Below are 12,374 nucleotides of genomic sequence, written 5' to 3' on the forward strand. Positions count from 1 at the left end.
TTTATGGTACCCCCCCCTCCCTGGGGACTCCGAGGCCAGATTTGATTGCTCCATTTTACTTTTTTTAATTTTGAAAAGGAAGTGTAGTGTGTACTGTGCATGTACTCTGGTGCTGACAGTTAGAGAAACTTATACTGGAGAGCATGCTGGCCTACTCTCTGTGTTAATGAGACACTGAAGAAGTTCAGCAAAGGGGGATGGTCAGGACCAAGTCCCGAGGGCTGATGAAACGGTAGCTCCAGCTCTCCCTGTCATCAGCTTTCCATCCACCATGGGAGTACTGCCCTGCTCTCTCTCTCTCTCTCTCTCTCTCTCTCTCTCTCTCTCTCTGTCGGGCTCCTCTGATCACAACCTTATTACCTTAACCTGACCAGCCACGCCAGTATGGCCTGTGAACCCTGCTTAGAAGCAGCCGCTGTGGCACTTAAGAGTTGCTGATTGGGAAGCCGTCAGGCAGTTTTCTTTTTTTTTCTTTTTTTTTTTTTTTTTACTGAATGATTATTGCTTCAATGGCTGAGAGCCATCTGAGTGTGCCTGGAACATTATGGAGTTTATTATTTCGAGCATGGAATCATACATTCATCTCTTATCTTGTGACTAAGTGGAAAAAATTGATTTAATTTTGTTCATTCTAATGCTGTCCACTACAAGGAAGAGGCCTACAAAAGGTATAGGACCTAACCCACAGGTGAATCTCATCTCTTTTATGTCTGCCCAGAATTGTGCTGTCTGTTTTTCGCTCTTCTAAAAATTATTTAATTCGTACTAAATGCTCTGAACTCTCCGATTCATATTTTTCCTGCTCCTTCTGGAACCAAGCCAGAAACCTTGCTAGTTGAGTGCCCAAGTCTAGGGCATCTGCAGCAGAGGTTACTCCATAGGCACAGGGGGACGGATGGCGTTTACTATGTCTTCGATGATTGGAGGAGCATCTGGTTATACGACTGATATTTTTTCTTCTCTTAAGGAGGCGAACTTCCTACTCGTTTTATAGGTAATCGATATTTACTTAGTATGTTGTCATTTTTAAGCTTTATTTCTACATGGGAATATCACTTTTTGCTATAGTACGCAAGATTTGATTTTTTTTCCTGCGCATTTTAACTGAGTTGTTTTGATGCCAAGAAATATATAACAATTGTTATCCAGCCCATGCTTCGGCATTTAGAGGTGGCTATTTCTTGGCTCCACATTGGGCTCTCATGGTTTACTCATGGGTTCCTTATGTGTGGTGCGGCTCAGCCGTATTGTGAGGACTGCCTGGTTCCCCTTACCGGCCGCCACATGTTTGTCCAGTGTCCGAGTCCAGGAACCTGCGTCAGAGGTTTATCTATAAGCACAGTGTGATAGATGATTCTTACTGCCTGTCCGCCATCCTTGGATAAGGCTCAGACTATCTGGCTAATATGTTTATTTCTCTGAAGGAGACGGGATTCCTCCAATTTTCATTGTTAACTGATGTTTTTTTTTACCATTCTTTGTGTTACTAATGCCTAGTGAGATTTTTTTTTTTTTCAAGTAAACAGGAAATAACTTTTCCCAGCAAAATATGACTGAGTTGTTGCGGCACAGTTATTATTGATATTAAGAATGTGTTTGGATACTGTGTCAAAAGCTGTGTTTATGTCTATAGTTGGTAGAGTGATTTTTAATTGTTGTATTTTGTTGAAGCCCACAGGGATGAGTTGAGGCAGTGTGAAGAGGTGGGTGTAGTAGAGTGATTAGGTCGAAACCCATTTTGGGAGTCAAACGAAGAGGCCGTGTGGGCGATATTCTTTATAACTTTATCATTAATTTGGATGATGTTCAAAGTAGTGATATGCGGCAGTGCTGGCTGGTATTCTTCAGATATCAAGGTTTTGGTTGCAAGTTCAGGAGTTGAAAACTGATCATGACCTATTACTTTCATCTGTTATCAAGTGCTTTACCTGTGAGGCAAATGGAGATAGAGCTTGTGAGCTTCCTTCTTTTTCAGATATGTCTCTCTTGAAAATCATTGTTTTTGTGGCTTATTGATGCATAACAGTTTATTAGATTCTCTGTTCTTTCATTCTTGCAGGGATGTCCCATCATTGCTTTGTAGGGGTTCCTGAATTGGTGGGGGGTGGGATGTGGATGTGTGGATATTTCTAATTGTTTTACATAATTTGCAGCTGTCCTCTGTATGATCGAGGATGTCCACAACAAATTTCCAGTTTTCTTGCTGATTTTTTTTTTTTTTTTTATGTGACTGACTCTGGGCATAGGCTTCACAGCCTGCTTTCAAGGCCCAGTAATCCTCCTATGTACCGCACACCTCTACATGTCACCACTTCGGCGCTAACACCCACCGTCCATATCGAATACACGCTAGGGCTGTCTCATACAGGACTGGTGTATTGGTATTAGCGGGGGTATTTTTACATGTCGGCGGGCCTTCTGGTAGATCAGGAAAGTCTGATTTTTTATGACATTCAAATCCTTAAACTGTTCCCTGCCTCAGCGGGATTTGAACCCTGGTCCGTCAGGACTGCAGGCCAACTCTCTACCGATTAAGCCACCGCCTCCTGCTCAGTGAGGTCATTCACAGTGGTGTGTAGGTTTTATTCTGTTTCTAGTTTAGAGTCATTTTCTTTAGTTTGTTTATGTTTTTTTTTTTTTTTTTTTACATATTGTATCTGCAGCTGGGCTTAAAGGTTTTGGTGTTGTCACTAGGGCCATAAGACCCTCTGTCTCATTTAATAATTCTGTCACAGAAGGTAACTTGTTTCGTCTGTGTTATCGGAAGAATCAATGATAAATCTTTCAAATGCTTATTGTACTCTTTGTCTTGTGTGAACTGTGCCCAGTTTTCCATTTTGTAGCTGATGTTTTTCCGCCTTTTCCGAAGGATTTTCTGTTACTGCGTGTAATACAACGATGAGGAAGTGGTCTGGTGATTGATAATGTGCAATTTCCAAGAGGTCTGAATGGTTAGTGCAGGAGCAGCCTACATAGGGTGATGTCTGGGAAGGGGGCCGTCCCATATCTCTCTGTGGAAGACATATTGGGGTTTGGTGATTATTTTGAAGGTTTAGATGTCCTAGAAGAATAGCGCTTCGACTATCTTGGTTGTGTGAGTTTAGCCATGAGGGATCTGTTGCATTTAAATCGTCTGAATTAATTTTATGAGGGATGTTCTGCAGTGAAGTAAGAAATATGGTGTATTCTGGGGAACGGTGTCGGTGGTGATATGTAGAAGCTTATAGTTTTGTGTTTATTGTGTATTATAATTTGGTGTTGTCTTTTGGTATGCTTTATTCTGTTTATTGTGTAATGTTTGTCAAAGGGGTGTCTTTGTGTTTCAGAGTGACAAAGCCACCCCCTCCCTACTGTTTGTTCTGTCTTGTCAAACTGTAGTTTTGTCCGTGAAATGTGGAGTGTTGGACCTGTTATAGTCTCACCAATCTAAAACCAAGGTTTGGGTGGAGTCCAGCTGGGGATTTCCCGGCGTACAGCGTTGCCTTGTTTCCTATACTCTGATTGGCTAGTGGCTGACCTGACACCGTTAGAGTTCGTTCGCTCACACCTCGCCACCTGGCCTGACATGACTTCACCCACTTCTGTGTGTGTGTGTGTGTGTGTGTGTGTGTGTGTGTGTGTGTGTGTGTAAAGACAAACTAATTTAAGTTATAAATATAATTTAAGTTATATATATATAACAGAAAGTGAACAGTGGAAGCACGTGACAGAAGCTTAAATCTCCCTCCAATGGATCAGGATGTTGCCGCTCGTGAGTGTTTTAACTTATTTATTTCTATTAAGAAAATAGCGTATGTTCTACTGATTCCTTCAAATTATATTATAAACGTAATTGTTACATTACTTACCCAACTTAGAACTACCGTGAAAGTCGGTAAAAGTAACTACATTTTTTCAGCAACACTGTAAAATATGTATGCCACGTTTCTTTATTGATGTACAAGAGCCATATGCATTACAAGTTTATCTTCCTTTGATATGCTAGAATACTTACGTTTATATTGTATTAGTATGTGTGTACCTATCTGTGATGCCTATTACATATATAACAGAATCTACTCATCGCTCGTTTAGGAAGTATGGCATGGGGGGACCCAGCGCCAGACCCCACCCAAACCTTGGTTTTAGATTGGTGAGACTATGGTGAGTTTTGTTTCTTGTATCAGTGTTATGGAAATGTTGTGTGTGTGTGTGTGTGAAGAAAGCTGGGTATTTATGTGGTCTTTTGTAATGCCATTAGTGTTTGATTGCAAGGTCTTGTCGTGTATTTCTTGTGTCTGCACAAGTGTGTATTTTTTTCTTTTGTGTGTTGTGTATGCTTGGTGTATTTGTGATGGTTGATGTGATGGCAGGATTTAGCAATTGAAATGCAACACTCTTGACAGAGTTTGCACTCAGTCTGTTAAAAATCCATGTGTAATTTGCTTGCATTTGCTACTTGTGTTTCTGTGTGAGCCAGGACTGAGCTGGATGTCTCAGCTAGATGGAGTAAAAGAGACTGGCGGTCTAGAGAATCTAGAGGCCATCAAGAAAAAGCTAAAGAATGTATCTCTGGAAGTGCAGCTTTGTGTCTGTTCTGCAGCTCACCATCCTCCCTTTGAGGGTGGGTGGAAAGAAGTGTGGACCGTCTGCGGGTCCAGCAAGATTCTTTGCTCGGACAAGGTCGCCGCCACCAAGGGAAGGCGGCCTTCTCCAGCAGTATGAGAATAGAGTAAAGGAGGATAAGCTATACACTGTCCAAGACTCTGATTGGTCAGAGAATAAAACTCTGTTTCCTTTGATTTCTGGCTGGATATGTTTACCAATACACAGTCTGCTGCTATAAATTAGAGACAGAAATATACAGGAAAAACAACAACAATGGATGAAGCATGACGGTCGCTGGAGACCTTCAGAAAACATAATAATGAGGAAACGTTAGATCAGTTTATTTTCGATTTCATTTCGTTAGGTTAGTTGTGGTTAGGTCGGTTTAGGTTTTTTAGGTTTGATTAGATTAGGTAATTTGAGAGTATATTATGCTGTTTAATTCCCTGGATTAATCAGGTTACAAAGAAAAACCAGAAGCTTAGAATAAGAGTGTGTGCTGGACAAGAATATAAAACAGGTGGACAGTTTCAAATATTTGGCCAGTATTATATTAAAGGTTTCAAATTGTGAAAAAGGGATATGTAAGATGGATTGCATCACCTAAAACACCTTTTGATAGGATGAAAAATATATCAATTAATGAAAGCATTAGTATATATTTAAGAATCTGGATGTTCAAGTGTCATGTTATGTCAACTACGTTTTATGACTGTGCAACACGGACAATAGAGATAACGTGAGAGAAAAAAAAAAGATTAATGCATCATAAATTTGGTTTTGACGGTAATGTTATAAATCCCGTGGATAGATAGAACGATAAATGGTGTTTAAAGAAGAGTAGGAACAGAAAGGGAAATGATGAACAGCATCAGGAGAAGGCAGCTAAGGTTCCTGGGCCGTATATTAAGAGCCAGACAACTTGAGAGTGAGTGCTTCCTTGGAGGAGCAGATGGAACAGAAGCAAGAGAAAGACAGAAGTTGAAGTTTATTGATTGGCTCTCGGAGGACTTTGGAAAAGGTTGAAGTGTAAAGGACCATTTTAAGATGACTAACTACAGGCAGGGATGGCACTCCATGGTCTCTAACATCTCATGGCTGGCACTTCTGTTGAGGTTAACCTTAAATTAGGTTAGCCTGGTTAGATGAAACGTCATACCCAGCCCTTCTTTTGTCCATGTTTGTGAGTACTGACACAAAACAGCTGAGGAGCAGGGAGTCCTGTTGTCAAAATACTTGGACCAAATCCATCTTAAATGCAGCATCCCATTCTTGAAGCCATTTGACCATAACATTTCCCTTGACAGTCACTGCTGTATCATTAAAACTGTGCGTGAAGGTGGGAGAAAACTCCAGGTTTGTGACAGTCACTTATGGAATACTGTTAGATAGAGTCAGTCTGTACCTCTTATTAGCGTGCACTCAGCAACAATACAGGAAGGTCAGACATTGTGTCAGTATTGCATATGTCAAAAAAAGAATAATAAATAAAAGTCATCCAAAAGTTAAGGTTCGTCAGAAACTTTCATCTAAAAGTTAAGGTTCATTCAAACCTTTGCCTGTCATTTTAATTATGGCCTTGGGCTTGGATTTTATAATTTAGATCTCCATATCACTTCTGAAGTATGTGTTTTGGTTACTCAGTACCAAAGATTGCAGGTTTTATCGTTTATCCTGAAGTAACATATTGTACACATTAATTAATATAACAGATTTAGTCATTGAGGGAACTAAAAAAGCACATGAGCACTGCAATAAGATATATTTGATAAAGCACATAAAAACCCTCCAGGCAAAAATAGCAGATGGACACAGCACACACAACAGATTATAATGAAGTTAGTATATGTTTCTCCCATACACTAGAAAGACAGGTCATCCCTTGATTCCGGTGATGTTTTTAATTCCGTATTCATTTTACAGCCATGACAGCGAAGAAACTGCTGCAATCATCATTTCCAGCCTTCAGGTATGAATCGTACACACATTATTAATGCAAAACGAAACAAGCAGCTGGTGGAAAACTACTAGAAGTTGTCATTTCCAAAGAATTACTGAACAAAGGAGAGCCAGAATCAAGAAAGTTAATTTCAAGACTGCTGGGCACTTGGCAGCCCTGGTACAATGACTGATGTAACACTAACTTCTTAGTTGCGATGACATGTTATACGCCTATTTATTTATTTTTGTTCTGTCGCAACGATTGTTTCAGTTTAGGTGAGACTTTTTAATGTGGACAGTTTTAGAAGTCACTCTAAGAAGAAAATCATATGGCACTGACAGGAATATACAACAATGTATATACCCAGATCGACAGGCCACTATATTTTACCTGATCAGTATCATTGGTCAGTAATTTATCACTTATTCACTTCATTTAGCCTAAAATCCCACCACGTAACCTTTTCAACTTGATAAAACCCCTGACAATTTTTTTTAATACTGGAAAATTCAATTGTAGTGATGAAGTTAGAAACATCAGTTTGTCCCTTCACAGTCTGATTTCTCTCTCTAAACTGAACAAAATCGTGTGAGAGTAGCTGAAATAGATTTAGAAATACGGTGCGCCAATGGATTGAGGAAGTTAACGTGATTAATTAGTTCTGCCTGGGAAGTAACACTGAGGCGGAGATGATCACATGAACAGATTCATGTTCAGTGTGCAGAAACTATTTTTTTAATTTTTTCTTAGACCCCCCCCCCCGTTTCTTCCCTCCTTTTCATTCGACATATATACTATACGGTTAATTGGGGGAAACCATCATCATCATCTTCCTGATCCTTTTCTTCCTACGTCGGATGGGGTGAGGTCGGATACAGAAGCATGAAAAAAGAATGTACGGAAATATAGGAACTACTCATTTTTAATACACTTGTGGAGAAACGAAAACAAAAAGAGAACTTGAATATGAGTGAACTGCACTGTATATAATAGCAGACAATACCCAGTTAGCATACCCACTTCACCAAGAACACCTCTTACATATTTTCCTCCCTTTTTTTATAATGCAAGGAAGAAGGAACCAAAGGCCAAAAAAATAAAAAACAAAACACGAAAGCCAAATTCAAGATCCATTCATTTCGAGATGCCTAGACACACTGCGTGGCCGTAGGCAATACGAAATAAATATTTTACATACCTTTGGCGAGACCTTTCAAACTGAAGTTGTTATATATTAGCATACAATCGCTCTTTCATTACAAGTCGTTTCATATATGTGTAAAATTGTCAGTAGGCGTCAAGAATAAAATATGACATCATGGCAGTGAAGGGATTAACATGCAGATTAGTATGTTGCATCCACTCAGTAGTCTTCTGGGGAGAACGATTTAGCACCTGTATCCGGACGTACTTTCTTTTCCTTTTCTCTTCTTTATTGTTTTTGTTGTTTTCCTTGCTTTCGCCAAACAATTTAGTCAACTTTGGACAAACCGTCTGTTGTGACGGGGTTAGGATCAGGCTCCATAAACCCGACTCGGATTGAAGGTGTTACTCTTGTCCTTCAGTATTCCAGCCCGTTGATACACTTTTGGAAACTATCCATCTGATCCTGAAAAAAATATATATATATTTATATATATATATATATATATATATATATATATATATATATATATATATATATATATATATATACATAATATAACAGATGTGTTCAGTAATAAACACCGTAGCTGCTTCTTTCATTCCTCCAGTTATTAACGATACATATACAGGGTTACGGGGAAAATAATAGAATGCTTTATGTGTTAATTTTGAGTTTATAAATACTGCATCCTCGTGGGCCCAGTTCTTAACGATTATCAGCTGCAGTCAGTAGCAACCTTTTGAGTTATGAATGCCATAACAATACCGGTGTGGGTCCAATGCAGAATCGTTATGGAAGTACAGATACCGATATCCCTTTTGAACAAGAAATGGTGGATCAAGTCGGGTCTAATTGCCAACCATAATAGAGTTGTAACTACTGATAAGCATTTTGAGTGATCACTGCTACTTCAGTTTATAATGTATCCAGTTCTCAGTCAATACTCAAAATTAGCCCTCAAATAACCTGAATTATGAGACACTTCTCCAAGGACCAACTTTATAACCCAAGTTTTAACGACTCCGGGGAGAACGGTGTCGATGAGAGTTGAATCACTGATAGATCAGGCGGTTTTTCACACAACCCCAGATAATAATGAATAAACAATACCCTGTATACTATATACACTGTTTACTTTGAAACCATGAGAGAGAGAGAGAGAGAGAGAGAGAGAGAGAGAGAGAGAGAGAGAGAGAGAGACATAGAGTAGGAACACAAGATCAATTTTCTTCTGTGTGCCCATATGTAAACATTGTCTCTGGTAAGAGGGGGAGCAGCGCAAGTTTCTTGTATTTTTCATTTGGTTTTATTTCCCCTAATTCCCTTGTGTCCTAAGCTTTCCCTTATACCCATGGATGTGGCAGGAAAAGGAATGAGGAGAGACAGAATTAACAATGAAAATTAAATGAGGAAGAGAAGTGTAGAGTAGCGGGAAAAATGTGTGAAGGATAGAGAATGGGAGAGGGATTGAGAGAAGGAAAGAAGAGACAATCAGCAAGTGCTGGTCTATTAAGGCGTGAGAGAGAGAGAGAGAGAGAGAGAGAGAGAGAGAGAGAGAGAGAGAGAGAGAGAGAGAGAAAGAAACCCTTGAGGCAGGCCCACAAGACACTGTGTGTTGCTTCATGAACATTGTCTTCTGCAACTGATAAGTGTGGAGGAAAGAAAGTTTCTAGTATTTCCCTCTTTAATTTACTAATTCCCATGTTCTTTGCTTTTCTTCATCACCTGTGGATTGAGAGGAGAAGAAATAAGAGAAATGGATAAACACCATTATAAAATCTGTGAATAGCCTCAAACGTCCTCTGCACACTTAGCATAACACTTTTTGTTTCGGAGTGTCAAATCCAACTTTACATCATACCTGCATCTTGGGTAACAGATCGGCTAGGGGTCTTGGTGACAGAGCTCTGGTGTATTTGTTTGGAGTAAATATTGTGGTCTTTTCTATCTATCTATTGCCAGACGCCATAATCCTGTAAAGGGTGGCCACTTGACTTTGAGTTACTTGTTTTACGGGGAGGCATTTTCACTTTCAATAAAATTGTGCCAGACTGGAATTAACATGCGTCTGTTGCTAAGACTGGATCCCTTAATATGTACACCTACAGTGGAAGAAGTGGTGATAGGCAGGGTCATTCGACAGTATGCCAAGAACTGGTGTGATAGCTATATGTTTGCTACTGTAGAAATTGATGTCACGAGCATAAAGTTTCAGTGTGAGGCACCCGTCAGGTTCTGGGGGCCACTGACTGCTGGCAGGAGGTACACTCTTGGCTTTCAAGACACCCCATTAATATAAACGTTGTTAAGCAGCATGATTGCAATCCCTTTGGTTTTATCTTTACTTTAGTATTTGTCCTCAGTGCAAGGCAGATTTGTATCAGTGCAAGCCCCTTCTGCCTGGACATGTGTCACTGGAGTGGCTTGTGTGCTCCATATTTGGCAGAGATCTCTTGTAACACACTCATCCTAGCCTATATTATTATTCTTTTTATTCTGATTGGTAAAATCAACAAGGGGAAAATTATAGATACTAATTTTCCATCACGACCCTCTGTACTGTCTCCAGATGCTCTGTCTCTAGTTGGTGACACTAGAGCCTTTTCAAGCAGACACTGGGTGTAGGACTTCATCCAGGGGGTCCCATCATCATTCCATTAGAGCAGTTTTGGACTCATTTGTGTGGATTTGAAAGAAATTTTTTTTATATCTTTGTCATACACTGACAATCGGTGAGAGTTTGTGGTATGGCCACGAAGGGTGTTCCTCAGGCTGACAGTAGTTTGCCTGTGGAAGTATCTGATTTTGTTGCAAGTGCACTCATTTTGTCCCTAACTATTCTAGGGGGTCACTCAGTCTCCTGCTGTTCTCAGGCTACATTGTAATTCCTCTTGGTGAGTCATCTGTGCTAAGGACTTATTGCTGTACGAGTATGATGAAGCACACTTGGCAGTTGAGCTTGCTGACCAGCTTGTGAAAGTGGAGAGAATTAATATAGATGGTGTCCTAGTTTCAGCACCAACACTGATCATTATATTTCATCTTCTATATATTACTGAAGTCTTTAATGCTGATTGGTGTAGGGTTAAACTTTCTGTCCCTATGTCAAGAGTATTTCACTATCAACATTATGGTCATGTTGATCAGTCATATCACCCTCAGGTCTGCTAGCTAATTGTGATTTGTGTGGGGCAGATGTCCAAGAGCAGATTGAATATTCATGCCTTGAATCTTGTCTTAACCCATCACGTCCTGAGCCATTTCGCACCTCCGACACCCCTCAATCCCGAGGTATTTTCGAAAAAAATTTGTTGGGCTCAAACCTCTGCTTTTGTTGAGAAACATCAAAATTTCATAGAGAAATCGCTCACCAATACTCGATCCAGGTAGCAGTACCTCCTTACCTGACTGGGTTTTCTAACAGGGTGGCACCAAAGAAAACGAGTTCTATGGGAGGGTAACTATTTCACACCACTCATAAACGGTATTTATTTATTTACTTGGTACGAATTTATATGTAGTACAAGAGTATATTGGGGGTAGGGGGGTTTCAAGAATTCTCCCCCAGTATCCCTGCTTGTCGTACGAGGTGACTAAAAGGGTTGGTGGTGGGTTAGTGCCCCACCCCGTAAAAAGAACTAACTAAAAAAGCAAATAAAGCGCCTCGGACCCGGACGGACCATACGTTGACGACTAAGGAACGGACAAAGGACATTCTGAGGGTAGGAACGTGGAATGTGAGAGGAGTGAATGATGAAGTGAAAGAGAGAGAGACTGTTCAGGTGCTTGAGGGTGCAAAAGTGGATATATGTGGATTGACTGAAACTAAATGGCAGGGGTGAAAGGATGAGAGAATGGAAACACGGTGTAGGTATATGTGCGGGAGTCAGTGAGAATGAGAGGGCAAGAGAGGGAGTATGTCTGATGATAAGCAAGAAGTGGAAGGAGAATATAAGAGAGTATGGAACAGTGGGTGCAAGGATTGTATGGGTGAGGATGAAAGTGGGTATACAAGCATGGGCGATTGTATGTGTGTATGCTCCAACAGAGGATCGAGTGGCAAGAGTGAAAGATGAGTTTTGGGCGAGAGTAGAAGCATGTATGGACAAGTTTGAGAGGAGCGAGAGAGTGCTGTTGATTGGAGACATGAATGGCAAAGTTGGGAATGTACGAGTGGATGGAGTGGTTGGTCAGTGGGGTGTGCCAGCTGAAGTAGATGGGAATGGTAGTGCTTTGGTGGACATCTGTGCTTGTAAGGGGTTGGCAATAGCCAACACCTACTTTCGTCATAAGATGATCCACCGGTATACATGGAGAGTAATGAGGAGGATGGATGGTGAACTTGTTGAACGAAAGGCAATGATAGACTACGTGTGTGTGGATGAGCGAATGAGAAGACAAGTGTTGGATGCAAGGGTGTGGAGAGGGTGTGGGAATGGAGTCTCGGACCATCACTTAGTGATGGCCAAGGTAGAGCTGCAAAGGAAGTGGTTGAGGAGACGAAGGGGAAGACAGGAGGAAGCAGCTCCTGTGAGAAGAGTGGAGAAATTGCAAGATAGAGAGAAAAGGACAGAGTATAAGAGCATAGTGGAAGAAAGATTGGGAAGGTATGAGCTAGAGCAGATGGAAGGGGTGGAAGACGTATGTAAGATATTCACGGAAGAGATAAGCGCAGCGTGTGAGGTGGTTTGTGGAGTG

At 40.6% G+C, this 12,374-nt stretch overlaps 1 long non-coding RNA gene across 1 annotated transcript in view; it reads right to left on the minus strand.

The window, feature by feature from the left end:
• Positions 1-8,104: 8,104 nt before the first annotated feature.
• The window catches only part of LOC145395429 (uncharacterized), a 35,164-nt gene continuing 30,894 nt past the window's right edge, over positions 8,105-12,374 (minus strand). The window contains exon 3 of the long non-coding RNA XR_013896612.1: positions 8,105-8,138. This is a non-coding gene — a long non-coding RNA (uncharacterized LOC145395429). The remainder of the gene's footprint in view (positions 8,139-12,374) is intronic.

The sequence above is a fragment of the Coenobita brevimanus genome, chromosome 31 (genome assembly GCF_032717465.1).
Source record: "Coenobita brevimanus isolate Jiangsu-jjx chromosome 31, ASM3271746v2, whole genome shotgun sequence".
Classification (NCBI taxonomy): Eukaryota; Metazoa; Arthropoda; class Malacostraca; order Decapoda; family Coenobitidae; genus Coenobita; species Coenobita brevimanus.